The sequence below is a fragment of the Petaurus breviceps genome, unplaced genomic scaffold, assembly GCF_028583685.1.
Source record: "Petaurus breviceps papuanus isolate PSGF00001 unplaced genomic scaffold, PetGlider_PUasm1.0 90849, whole genome shotgun sequence".
NCBI lineage: Eukaryota > Metazoa > Chordata > Mammalia > Diprotodontia > Petauridae > Petaurus > Petaurus breviceps.
Window position 1 is genome coordinate 8,205,740 of NW_027187361.1, and position 14,558 is coordinate 8,220,297.

At 36.3% G+C, this 14,558-nt stretch overlaps 1 pseudogene; it reads right to left on the minus strand.

The window, feature by feature from the left end:
• Window positions 1-1,058: 1,058 nt before the first annotated feature.
• On the minus strand, window positions 1,059-9,551 carry LOC138149790 (proline-rich protein 3-like; annotated as a pseudogene).
• Between the last annotated feature and the right edge of the window lie 5,007 nt (window positions 9,552-14,558).

Consider the following 14,558-nt stretch of genomic DNA (forward strand, 5'->3'; position numbering starts at 1 on the left):
AGGTAGTTTTAAATCAGCTTCAGGGGGGGGGACTCATTCAAATGTAAGTAGATTAGCCTGACAGACTTTTATTCTTCTACAACTCTATGCAATTAGATTTGAATGAATTTGTGCAATATTTGTGTATTTTTAGAAGAGGGCACTTGACTTAACATTCTGTATAGGAATATTACTATTCAATTACACAATTGAAAGATATTTAAACATATTTGCTGCATTCACATTTCTTTTTTCACATTTAATTCACATTGAATTGCTCCAAAGTGTTTAATTTCATAGAAGAGATTAGTGAGATAGGCCTGTTCTTGACTTTAAAGAATTTGAACACTAATTTTGAGAAGAAGGGCATTTGTATGTTTTGCTTCCCAAGAAATAGATATATAAAGACCTGTAAGAGAGATGTGTAGCATTGCTGTGACAACACTCAGAGGCATCCACAAAATCAGGGCTAGAGGTCGTTTTTCTCACTTGCTTTCATAGGAAGTTACACCAGGAGTTACCATATTTTTTCTACCCTCGTCAGAAAATGACTCCAATGCTAATTTATATTTACTGAATTAAAAAAGAAAAAATAACAGCCAAACACATACACACACACACACACATATATATATATATATATATATATATATATATATATATTTTTATTTAACCATTATTTTCTTGGAAGGGTAAATATCAAAACATGCATCTGTTAAAAAAGATTAATGCTGATGTCTTTCCCCCTATGTAACAAGAACCACCTCATGCATTCAATTGAATCTATAAGATATGAAACATATGTGCCATTCAAATTATTTTGAAGTCATAAAATCATCTGCTTTTCTAAATATTTATCATTTTGATCCCTGCCTTCATTTTAGTTTAGTGATAGACCTACAAATTCATGTCACATTTATCACATTATTAGATTATTACCCATATGGGTGGGGAAAAAAGAGCATATCAGTACTGCTATTTCACTAAACAATCTACCACATCATCCCCCTTCCACCTATTTTCTTTATAAGTCCTTACCTAGATTACTGACACTACACCAAAATGCTGGCATCATTACTTTAGGTGAAACCTAAAAAAGAGAAAAATGTTTATCCAGAACAAATACTTGGTTGATTACAGACACACACACACACACACACACACACACAAATGCAATTATACAGACATTGCTGTGCATATACATGTGGTCCATAAAGGATTCATTTTAGATAGATTGCTGGATATATAAAAATATAGATAGTTTAATGATACAATTTATAGATGATTATATTAAGCTGTAAGCAAATAAAGGTGGACTTGGGAGACAGAGAAGGAAGTATAAATAAAAGTGTAAATACTTATCTCCTTTTCTTTCATATTGGGAGATAAGTGTAGAGAAAGTCATAGAGATTTTTGCATTCCCTGTCTATATCTTAATCAAATCCATTGTTCATATATAGAAACATGTGTACCTTTATAGGTTTACAAGATCAATCATATTTTTCTTACATAACATTACATATGCTTCACTCTTTTGTTTTTTAGATTACATCATTCATTCCACAAGATTTTGCGTTACAAATTTTCTCCCTATTTTTCCGTACCCATCACCCCAAAACATTGATCCCACTAAATATTCCCTCCCCAATATTTTCTCTCCCATATCTTCCCCAATGCCCCTCTGACTTTCCATTAGGCATGGTGGATCTCTATGCCCCAGTGACTGAATATCTCATTTCACACTTACATAAATAATCATAATAATAAAAACAATAATATATATATATATATATATGTGTGTGTGTGTGTGTGTGTGTGTGTGTGTTTTTAAACATTTGATTTTAAAACTTTGAATTCCAGCTTCTTTCCCTTCCTCCCACCTCACCTACCATTACTCGGAAGATAAGCAATTCAATAGAGGCTGCACATGTGTAGCTATGAAAAATATTTCCATAGTGTATATATAGTGAAAGACTGACTATATTTCTTTCCATCCTATCTCTCACTTCTTCTATTCCCTACTTTGACCCTGTCTTTTTTCAAAAGTGTGAACTTCCAACTCCCCCCTCCCAACCTTCCCTCCCCTCCATCATACCCCCCTCTTATTTCCTTTCTCCCTACTCTCCTGTAGGGTCAATACCCTATTTAGTGTGTATGTCATTCCCTACCTAAGCCAAATTCAATGAGAGTAAGGTTGACTCATACCCTTTTGCCTTCCTGTTCTTCCCCTCCATTGTCACATTTTTCCTTGTCTTTTCTATATGAGGTAACTAACCCCATTCTTTCTCTCCCCATTTCCTCTCATTATATTACTTTCTCACCTCTCAATTTCACATTTTAAGTATCATCCCTTCCTATTCAATTGGTCCTGTGCCCTCTGTCTATGTATACCTGTTCATATATATATACACACACTTACATATGTATTCATATGCCCATATACCCTCCTGCATATATATATATATGCATGTATACATATAAATATACATTTATATTCCTTTAAACTATTCTCATATTGAGAGAAGTTTCATAAGTTACAATTATCATTATTTTAAGTAGAAAAGTAAATAGTTTAACTTTGATAAGTTCCTTATGATTTGTTTTCCCTGTTTCCCTTCTAATGCTTCTCTTGCTTCTTGTATCTGAATGTCAAATTTTCTATTCAACTCTGTTTTTTCATCATGAATGTTTGAAAATCCTCTATTCCATTGAATGACCCTCTTTTCCCCTGAAACATTATACTCAGTTTTGCTGGGTAGGTGATTCTTTTTTTTTTTTTAAAGTAATCGGGGTTAAGTAACTTGCTCAAGGTTACACGGCCAGTTATTATTTCTGGGTGTGGTGCTGAGTATCTGAACCCGGATTTGATCCAGGTCATCCCGACACTGGAGCCGGTGCTTTTACTCGCTGAGCCACCTGGCCGCCCCTAAGCAATTGGGGTTAAGTAACTTGCTCAAGGTTACATGGCCAGGTGTTTCTGGGTGGGTGCTAAGTGTCTGAGCCCGGGATTTGATCTCCAGGTCTTCTCAACACTGGAGCCGGTGCTCTTACTCGCTGTGCTACCTGGCCGCCCCCGGGTAGGTGATTCTTTATTTCAATCCCAGGTCCTTTGACCTTCAGAATATTTTATTCCAAGGCCTTCGATCCCTCCATGTAGAAGCAGCCACATCCTGTGTTTTCCTGATTGAGTTTCATGTCAAGAACAATATTCAAATTGTTTCTTCCTGGTTGCTTGTAATAGGTATCCATATCTAAGCAGGTTAAAGCCAAAGTGATTACCCCTCAGAGTGATTGCTTGTTCTACCTCCAAAGCAGCCACGTGGTGGTGGCCACCATGACTCAGCTATTTCTCACTCTAGGAGCCGATGCAGACTTTATTCCTGGACTCTCTGTTCCCAAAATCCACTGACATCTCACTTTTTCTTTGGTATTTATGGATTTATAATTCTGGAATCTGCCACAGCTGCTGGTGATTTGCTTTCTGGACTTCCTGCTAACTGTGACTGGTCAGTGGTCCTGAGGCAAAAACCTGGGATTCAAGCGGGCCTTGCCTCGGCTCATAGCAGGTTGCACTTGCCCCTTCCTGCCACCATGACAGGCTGTTTTCAGCAGGACATTATTTTCTCTCTGTCACTTTGTGGATTTTGTAACTTTAAAGTGTGTTGAAAATCATTTTTTACATATATTGTAGGAAGTGGCACAGACCCACAGAAGTCCTGTTTCTTCTCTGCCATCTTGGCTCCTCCCCCATTTTCTTCAAATTCTGGTTTTACTAGTATATTATTTTTATTATGTAGAATATTATAGTTGAAGGCTAGATATTTTGACTATTTCTGTTCATATCTCCAAATCAAGGGGACAAGTATTTCTACTTTATTTTTTTTCTCTTTCTTAATATAACTCAAATTAAGAATGTATTAAGTTCCTGCTATGTACAAGACATTATACTTGGCAACATGGACACATTGGGAAAAAAATCAGTCTGCCCTTGAGCTCCCATTCTAATATAGGAGAAAAGGAAAGATGCAACAACATGAACATAGAGAAGAACATACAACGTAATTGGAATGAATTACTACAAGAGAAATGAGGGAAAGACACATGTAGGTGTTTCATGTGAGATGATCCTTTAAGAGTTAGTGATTCCAAGAGGTAAAAGTGAGGAATATAATTCTTCATGAGAATATCCATGGGGATCTGGAAAAGAAGCAGGAAATGAAATATATGAGGTCCAGCAAATAGGTCAGTTATGGCTGAAATCCAAGAGTGCATAAACAGTCATAGGAAATATGCCAGAAAAAATAGGTTTCAGCTAGAGTAAAGAGGTTTAAGTGCTGGACAGAGGAGTTTGTATTTTAGACTTTCCTAGAATACACAACGAATTTCATGCCCCCAAAAAATGCAGGAATACAAAGCTAAAAAAAAAAAAGTTTCCACTGAGTTTATTACTTCAAAAATTAAAGCTAGGCAGAGCCAAGATTGAAGAGTGGAGGCACAAACACAGTGTGGGCTCCAGTTCCAAACTCTTCTAATACATGTAAAAAATTGTCTCAAAACACATTTTAAAACTAAAGAACCCACAAAGTGACAGAGAGAAACAAATCTCCCACTGAAGGTGGCCCAGTAGGCTGCAAGGAAAAGTGTATCACATGGCGCTGGGAGCCAGGTGCAGTACCATGTGACCTTCATGTTGCTTGCCCCAAGGTGGCCCTGACAGGAAGCAGCCAGAGCAGACTTCAGGAGAGTGAATCACCAGCAGCTGTGGTGGTTTCCAGACTTCTCAACCCATAAACACCAAACAGAAAGTCAAAGGTGAGTGGGCACCTATGCTGGACAAAAGAGCACCATCTGGCTACTTCCCTTAGATCGAGAAGTGGTAGGATCATGGCAGCTGCAGCTGCTGCTGCATGGCTGCTTCCAGAGACCCTGGCCTGCAGATTGTGGGGGAACAAAGTGACCATTCAGAGGGTCATTGCTTTTCCGGTGTACTGCTTACATCTAGATAACTCTCTTAGGTGGTAGTCCTGAGGTATGTGGCCACTGTGCCAGAAATTCTGGTGACTGCTGAAAGGGTGCCTTACCAATAACTCTGACAGCTGAGAAAACCCCAGTGATTTGTTACATAACTTTCTGCAGTCTGGAAGCAGAGTTCTACCATGGAAAAGAGCTCAAAAGTCAAGTAATTGTCTGGCACTATGAGCAAGCAGAGGAAGGAGAAAGAGACCATAGAATCCTTTTGTGGGGACAAAAAAGGATCAAAGCATGGAACAGGAGGAAGACAATGAAATCAGAACTCCTGCATCAAAAGCTTCCAAGAAAAATATGCCTGGGTTACAGGCCATGGAGGATCTCAAGAAGGATTTTGTAAATCAAGTAAAAGAAGGTGAGGAAAAGTTGGGAAGATAAATGAGAATGATGTAAGAAAATCATAAAATGCAAGTTAACAGCCTGCTAAAGAAGACCCAAAAAATACTGAAGAAAAGAACACCTTAAAAAACAGACTAACTCAAATGGCAAAAGAGGTCTAAAAAGCCAATGAGGAGAAGAATGCCTTAAAAATATTAATTTGCCAGATGGAAAAAGAACTTCAAAAAAATCACAGAAGAGAATAATTCCTTCAAAATTAAATTGGAGGAAATGGGATCTAATTAATTTATGTGAAATCAATATACTATAAAACAGATTGATGAAATGATCACAAATGAAAAAGTAGGTCAGCTTTAGGAAAAGAACCAAAAAAAAAACCTCCTAGGAATATTATATCTAAATTCCAGAGTTCCCAGGTCAAGGAGAAAATATGGCAAGCAGTTAGGAAGAAACAATTTGCTTATTGTGGAAACACAATCCATATAACACAAGACCTAGCAGCCTCTACCTTAAGGGATCGAAGGGCTTTGAATATGATATTCCAGATGTCAAAAGGAGAAGCATTAAAACCAAGAATCACCTACCCAGCAAAACTGAGGATAATGCTTCAAGGAAAAATATGATCTTTCAATGAAATAGAGGATTTTTAAGTGTTCTCATTCATTCATTCATGCATTCATTTAGTCTTTTGGAGGGCAATTGGGGTTATGTAACTTGCCCAAGGTTACAAGGCTAGATTTTTTTGTGTGGGTTTTAGGTTTCTGAGGCTGGAACAAAACTCGGGTCCTCCTGACTCTGGGGCTGGCACTTTACTCACTGCACCACCTAGCTGCCCTTGAAGCATTCTTGATGAAAAACAAGAACTCAACAGAAAATTTGACTTTCAAATACAAGAAGCAAGAGAAGCATGAGAAGGTAAACAGGAAAAAAGAAGTCCTAAGGAACTCATTAAATTTGAGCCATTTACATTCCTACATGGAAAAACAATAATTGTAACTCATGAATCTTTTCTCAGTATGAGGAGAGTGGTGGAAGGGAATATGTGTGTGTGTTTGTGTGTATGTATATATATATATATATATATATATATATATATGTACATATATATATATATATGAGAGGGTGTATGTGTGTATAAATGCATATGTGAATGTGTGCATATGTATGTACATGTATACATAGAGATAGGGCATATTATAAATTGAATATGAAGGGATTATATAAAAAATTAAATTAATAGCTGATAGAGGAATTTATTGGGAGTTGGAGAAAGGGAGAGATATATTAGGGTAAATTATTTCACATAAAAGAGGCAAGAGAAAACTGTTACAATGGAGGGGAAGAGCAGGAAAAGTGAAAGCAAATGGGAAAACCTTACTCTCATTGAATTTGGCCTACAGAGGGAATATCATACACACTCAGTTGGTCATGTTACCCTACAGGAAAATAAGGGCCCAAGGGGATAAGAGGGGAGATGATAGAAGGGTCAAAGTTTGGGGCATAGGGTAGTTAGAAGCAAACACTTTTGAAAAGGGAAAGGATCAAAGGAGAAAATAGAATAAGTGGAGTATGAGATAGGATGGAGTGAAACATAGTCTTATATAGTCTTATAGTTATTCAATATAACTACTATGGAAATGTTCTGTGTTACTACACATGTACAACCTATGGCTGTGGGCTAGGAGTTAAGAAGGGAAAAATTTGGAACTCAATTTTTAAAAACTAATGTTAAAAAGAAATTGTTGTTTACATGTAATGGGAAATAAGATATACAGGCACTGTAGTATAGAAATCCATCTTGCACTACTAGAAAGGTAGAGAGTGGATGTGGGGGGGGCATATAGGAGACAGCAGATTGGGGGAAGGGTTATTCAGTAGGCTCACTATTTTGGTGTGGAAGATTGGGGAAACATGGGGAGAAAAATTTGCAATTCAAAATCTTGTGGAAATGTATGTTGAAAGCTAAAAGTAAATAAATCAAAAAAGAAAAAAAAAAGCAATCTAAATGAGGGAAAAAATGAAAAAAAATAGCTAAAATAAAAAGTCTTCAGCCAATCATGGCTCCAGTCCCTCTCTTTCCTTAAATTCCCATTATATTTCTGCATGCCCTACTTATAAAACTAAATCTGTTTTCACAAAAAAAAATGTACACTGAAATTAAGGTAAGGAAGAGGGTAGAAGGCAGTAGTATCATCTAACCTCCACACAGCAAGAAAGGGGAATTTCATTGCCCAAATATCTATACTTAGTGGAGATTCGCAGCATCCAACTGACAGGAGATAGGGTAAGGGGAGATAGGGAAGCAAAAGTTGGGATCATGCTAAGGGACTCCTCACTGTTTCCCACTCAGAAGTATTTGGGGAGAAGGGGAAATCAGATGAAGCACAGGGTATCTAACTAAAGGGCATTTCTCAGCTCTCCTCTTGCCAAAGATGAATGAGGGGTTGTAAGGGACCACTAACAGACAAAAATGGAATAAAGATGGAGTCCTTTTTCAAAATCTCACAAGATCCACAATTAATATGTGAAGTGGCAAATTGTGGGTGAACAATACCAATTAAGTTTCCATTACAACTTACCATGTGAAAGTCACTTATTGGAAAAGAAGAATAAAGTAATATAGCATTGAAATTACAACACTCCAACCCTCACTTCTAACAGAAAAAGGTAGATGATGGAGATCAATGATTGAAAAACCTCCCAGAACACTAGCAATATGGAATGCTGCATACAAGGCCAGGGAACATTCTTAGGTGGGTGGTGACTATGGCCCCCTCCAAGGTTTCTCCATCCATTGGGAGAACCGTTCCTGGCATGGTGCCTATAATCTGCTCCCCAACTAGGTTTTGAATCCTCATAGGCACAATGGCTATATAGGTATGGTCAAAGCCTGTGTCCTGGGATCCATTTTATTGGGCATCCCATCTTCATGATTTTCTTGCATCGTTCTCATTTCTCTTCCCAATTTTCCCTCCACTTCTCTTACTTGATTTTCAAAATCCTTCTTGGGCTCCTCCATGGCCTGTAACCACTTAATATTGTTCTTGGATACTTTTGACGCAGGAGTTTGGCCTTTGTTGATATCTTCTGGTTCCATGTTTGGATCCTTTTTGTCTATAAAAAAAATATTCTCTGATCTGATAGAGCTTCCTGTGCTTGCTCTTCTTGCTAGCCAATTACTTGAATGTTGAGCTCTTTACCATGGTAGAATTTTTATTCCAGAATGGAGAGAGCTTTTTCCAAAATTGTAGGGTTTTCCAAAATTTTGTCAGAGCTGTGAGGAGAATGCCCTTTCTACAGACAGCCTGAGTTCTGGAACACTGGCCACACAGCCGTGGACCACTGCCCAAGACAGCATCCCAGATCCAAGCAGGCCAAAGAAAGAGCAATTACCCTTTGAATTGTCACTTCATCCCCCTATGATCTGCCAGCCAGGATCTACAGAGGCATCCATGCAACAGCAGCTGCAGCCTTCATGCCTCAACTGCTCTTGCCCCATGTTCAGCTGCCAGACCATGCTGTTCTCTCACCCAGTTCCAGCCTGGTTCCCCAGTGACATTTTACTTTTGCTTTGGTGTTTATGGGTTGAGAAGTCCAGAAACCTTCACAGGTGCTGGTGATTCACTCTCCTGAAGTCTTCTCTGGCAGGTCTCTGCCACTGGTTGGGCCGGCCCCCAGTTTGGGACTGCGTTGCTAAAGTGGGCCTGTGCTTGGCTCCCAGTCTGTTTTGATAGACCTTTCTTGTTCACCTGCCAGGCTGCCTTCAGCAGATTTGCTTCTCTCTGTCACTTTGTAGGTTCTGGAGCTCTAAAATTTGTTTAGAGTCACATTCTATAGGTATTGGAGGTGGTTGGGGCAGGAACTCAGCCAAGTTCTTGCTTTCACTCTCCTCTCTTGCCTCTGCCCTCTGTGCATCCTCTCTAGAAAGGAATAGGGAGACTTGGGAGGGGTGTACTGGTTCACCTTAAGCCCTGAGGGCCTCTATAGAAGCCTGGATCAGGGCCACCAAACTTTCTATTGGCTATGGGGGAAGGACCCAGGAGGTTGGGTGGACCAGTGGTTCTCTAGCTCTCCTCATCCCTACTTTCCTTGGGGTCTAGAGGTCACTGCTTACCCCTCTTGGGCATCACAGTCAAGGTAATAGCAGTCATCAGAGTCAGGGCTGCTGGGAGCAGTGGACAGTACATGATGGGAGAAAGAAGCATGTATACTTTCATTTATGCACTATGCATTACGATCATATTGTTCACTGAAGGAAATTTTGACATTTGCAGCTCAAAGACCATTTGAATAAGATTCCCCTTTTTAGTGGAGTTTGATTTCTCAATTTTACTCTCCATCTTTGTCTGTCTCTGTCTTGTCTCTGTCCCTTGCTCTCTGTCTCTGTCTGTCTCTGTCTGTCTCTCTGTATCTATCTCTGTCTCTCTATGTCTCTTCCTCTCTGTCAGTCTCTCTTTCCCTCCCTCCTTCCCTCTTTGTTGGTTGAACGGAGCTGAGATACTCTCACCACTTTAAATGGGGGGCTCATTCACTCTTTCTATTTTTCTGCCATGTATTCTTATTTGTATATCTTTTTGGATTTCCCTTTTCTATCAGTTTGGAAAAATTTATTTATTTGCTTGTTACCATTTTCATTTTAAAGCTGGAATTTGATAAGAAGGCAGAAAAACACTGTCTATGTAACTTGGAAGCATTTATCCTCCATTAAGAGATGGTAATCAGTTTGATTTGAGCTTAAACATTATTTTCCCTAAATATAATGGGGGAAGGAATCAATAGAAAGAAGTCTAGCACAGGACCACCTCTGAAGAGAACAATGTGAATCTTTATTTCCCCAAAGTTCTGCTTCCTCTCCTTATAACAATCAGAACCTTCTGAGAAGGGTGAGCATAGGAGACCCTCCAGATATCTTTTCTTCCTTCCCTATAAACCACATCCATGCAGAAAAACAGATCAATATGGATACAAGTAACAGACACACAGACAGAGAAGAACAAACATAGACACACAAATAGGCATGCACATATAAACACACACAAATACCTTGTACTGAAATATCTATTTTAAAATAGTCTTTTTTTCAAATATATTTATTTAATAATTCCTTTGTCTTCTTTGTAAGAACACAACTAAAATTTGCTTCCTTCTTCCCCATCCCCACCTCTGTGATACCCAGGATAAAACTTCTTGATAGTCACTACACTGACCATAATCTTCATGTCTTATTGTTCTCCCATTCTTTCCCATGCTTTATCATTTTGCCAGAGGAAATCACAATATGGCATATTATGCTCAAACATAATTCTAAAGATAATATAATTCAATTGATATTACTTTCCCTTCATATTCACTACTATTGAGTGGGACAGATAGTTTAAAATAAGATCTAGTCTCAACTTCTCTTCAAATGAATTCAATACATTTTTCTTCCACATAATATTCAAAAATACGAATGATACTGCATTTAGATAAACATTTTCAGATACAATAAATGAAAATATAAATTATTGTTTTCAGGAACAAATTTGCTTCTCATAAGAAAACTAATCTTTGTAATATATTTCCTCTACTTTTTCTAAGGAATTTTGGGCCATACATTATATGCATAACATTCCTGATAGTTTATCATGCAGAGGGATGAATTAAATAATAACAATATAATAAATTAATTAAGGCAGAAGGATAAATCTAAAATGGATATTTGGTTTCAAATCTAAAAATTAAATAAAAATTTAGTAACTCTAAGAAGTAAATAATATAAAATTGTAAAGTCATTTTTTCTGATAATAGTTTAAACATTTCCTCCCAAGCAATAATAAAAGGCTTGCCTTAAAGGTAAAATTGTGACTATTCGTCAAAATAATCCAGACTATATAAATTTTCTGTATAAAGTCAAGATAAACTCTTAACACATGTATTGGATTATACATAAGATTCACCACACTATTGATATATGTATATATATATATATATATATATGCACACACATATACACACACACACATATATACACATATATATCGACACATATATACACACACATATATACACATATATAAAATTTATGATTGTAAATAATATTTAATCAATGAATTGATTATTGCATGCCAGGCTTTATGCTAGGTGTTGAGAATACAAAATAAAAACAAAAATCACCCTGACTGACCTTGAAAAGTTTAATTCTAATGCATAACATATTCACAACATATATGTGTATGTGTGTGTGGTGTGTATATATGTATATGCATTGTGCATGTGTAAATTTATATAAAAATATATATTATCTTGAGTAAGGGAGAATCAGGAAAGACAACATGCAAAATGTCTCATTTTATCAAAATCTTAAAGAAAATATGAGATTCTAAAAATAGTTAAGGAGAGTGAATTAATTTAAGGCACAAAGAAAATCCTTTGGAAGTTTTATCAAGAAAGGAGAAAATATGTCCTATGTAAGGACCATCAAGGACAGTTTGATGTGAAGGGGATGATATTCATCAAGACTTACAAATATATAATTGGGTCAATTGGTGAAAAGCTTGAAAGTTGAAATCATTGATATTTTATCCTAGATATAATAGAGAGAAAATAGAGGTTAGTGAATAGGTCCATGATACGGTCAGATTTGACATTTAGGAAAATATCTTTGATAATTATTTAAAAATTAATTAGAATATGGAGGGTTTTGAGATGAGGAAAATTGTGATTTATTTCAAAGTAGAGGTGAGATATAATAAGGACTGATATAATGTTGTAACTGTAAATGGGGAGGGGAATATACATTCAATATTGTAGAGATATAAAGAAAACAACACACCTTGGTATGCATAGTGAGTATAATAAAGGAGTTGTCAACGGTAGATTTTGGAGTAAATGAAACCAATTTTGTTTTAAAATATATTGATTTTGTAAGGACAGTGGCACATTGAATTTGAAGTCTACTGTAGGGACTTAAAATATCACTGAAGTTCAGGAAAGAGACAAGGGTAATATAAAAATTTAAGTTTATTTTCAAAGAGGCAATGATTTAACTCATGGGAACTGATGACATCATTAAATTATAGATGAGAGAGGGAAAACAAAAGACCTATGATATAGGGCTAGGGTACACCCAAAGAGATATAGAGCATTAGACCATTTTGAGGCAGTTAGGCAGCACATAGTTCTGGAACTGGAATCAGGAAGACTTGAGCTCAAATCCTACCTCAGACATTTGCTAGTCACATGACCTAGGGGAAGTTACTTGGCCTATGTATGTTTCATTTTTTAAAATGTGGATAATAGTGCCTATGTCCCCGGGGGTTGGATGATAAAGCATCTAATTTTATATCAAATATCTCCATAAACTCAATATTGGTGATTTCAAAATCACTTCCTCTAGGCCCTTCCCCACCCATTGAGAAGGAAAGCAATATAATACTCACTGTATGTGTAAAGTCATGCAAAACAGATTTCCATCTTAGTTATGTTACAAAAAAGTACAAAATATGCTTCAATTATTATTACTATTTTCAAATGATTTTGCTAGGTTTGATTTCTTTTGAAAAAATTAAGAAAAGATATGCCCGTCCATATCCTTTGATCACTTAAATAGATACTCTTCTTAAAATGTAAATGCTTTAAGGGCAAAACACTTTTTTTTTCCCTTTATTCTTTGTATCACAAGCAAACACTGAAATAGCCTACATTAAAAATTGTTTAGTTAATTTTTATTGAATATTATTATATCCATGTTCATATTTGCTCAGTTCCTTAAATTTTGATGCATAGACAAGATTTCTGCTAATAACTAAAAAAAATCGAGGGAATAGTAATTCTAAAGTCCAGAATATTAAAGGGTGATACATTTAAAGATGCAGGGGCACTTAAAGATATCATCATTCAACACTTTCATTTTAAAAATGAAGAAGTGGTGCTAGAAAAAAAGTAACTTTCCCTAGGTCTTAGAAATTTTAAATAGAAAAATTGGAATTTAATCAGATGATCTTATGGCTCTAAATCCAGAAGTATTTCCACTCTTTAACAATGCATCTCAAAAAAGAAAACACAATGAAAAAATTATGAACCCAAACACGCAAACATATATAATAGGCATCATATAATATATAAAGTAAACACATTATACATGTTTATATAATATCATACATAAATGTTAGAAAATATGAAAAAAAATTATAGGGCAAATGCTTTTGATTTGCTTTAGAACTCCAGCGCAAAGAGCTGAGCTTGATCTGTTATAATTAAATATGGTAATGCACAAATCTTAAATTTGTTTTTAAATTCTAGTAAAGGAGAGTCTTTGCTGGATAGTAGAGCATAATAGGCCCATATTTATAAGCACGGTTATCAGGATGTGGGAAGTTATAAATATAATTAATATTACCCGGGTTAAATATTTAGAATATATTGTTTAGTTTATCATGTCATATTTTAAAGAGAACACTGGCAAATGGAACAAGTCTACAGAAGGGTAAACAGGATAATAAGGAGACTGAAACCCCTATAATATGAGGGTTTGTGAAATGTAAGGACCCATGTTCTTCATGGGTAAGTGAAGATCAAAAATCATAGATTTAGAGTTGGAAGAGAACAGAAAGTTGCTTTAATCATATTCACTAATTTAAAAGGTGTGGGGACAGAAAGAGAAGTTAAGTGTGACTTGCCCAAGATCAAATGTAAATATTAAGTAGCAGAATTGGGATTTGATCCCTTTTCCTTTAACAAACCCCACTTTGGCTACCATTGTTCTACTTGATCATAACTTCATTATTACATCTTTCCCCATGGCTCAAGGCTCATACCAAACCTATTCTTTTGATAGTTACCTCCAATTCAACCACCACCTCAGTGTTTTCTTAGGCTCTTACTTGAAGTTCATACTGTCCCCATCTCAATCTTCAGTTACCAACTCAGCTCTAACCTGTAATATACCTTCAAATGTCTTGTCTGTTGCCCTATTGTCAGTAAGCTCTTGTCAAAACCCAAACTTGGATTATTTTCTATATCTTCCTTTTCCATTCCTCTACATATCCAGGATTTAATGGAATTGAAGATGACTGGGTACACTATAAATTATTGTTAACTTATCTCAAAGGATCCTTCAAAATCACAAGGCAGCCTCAATTGATTAAATACACTGTATCAAATCACAGCTTTCCTTTTCAGGCTTCCTACACTACTTACTTCCCCCCATTCCTTTAATTGAGAACACTGAT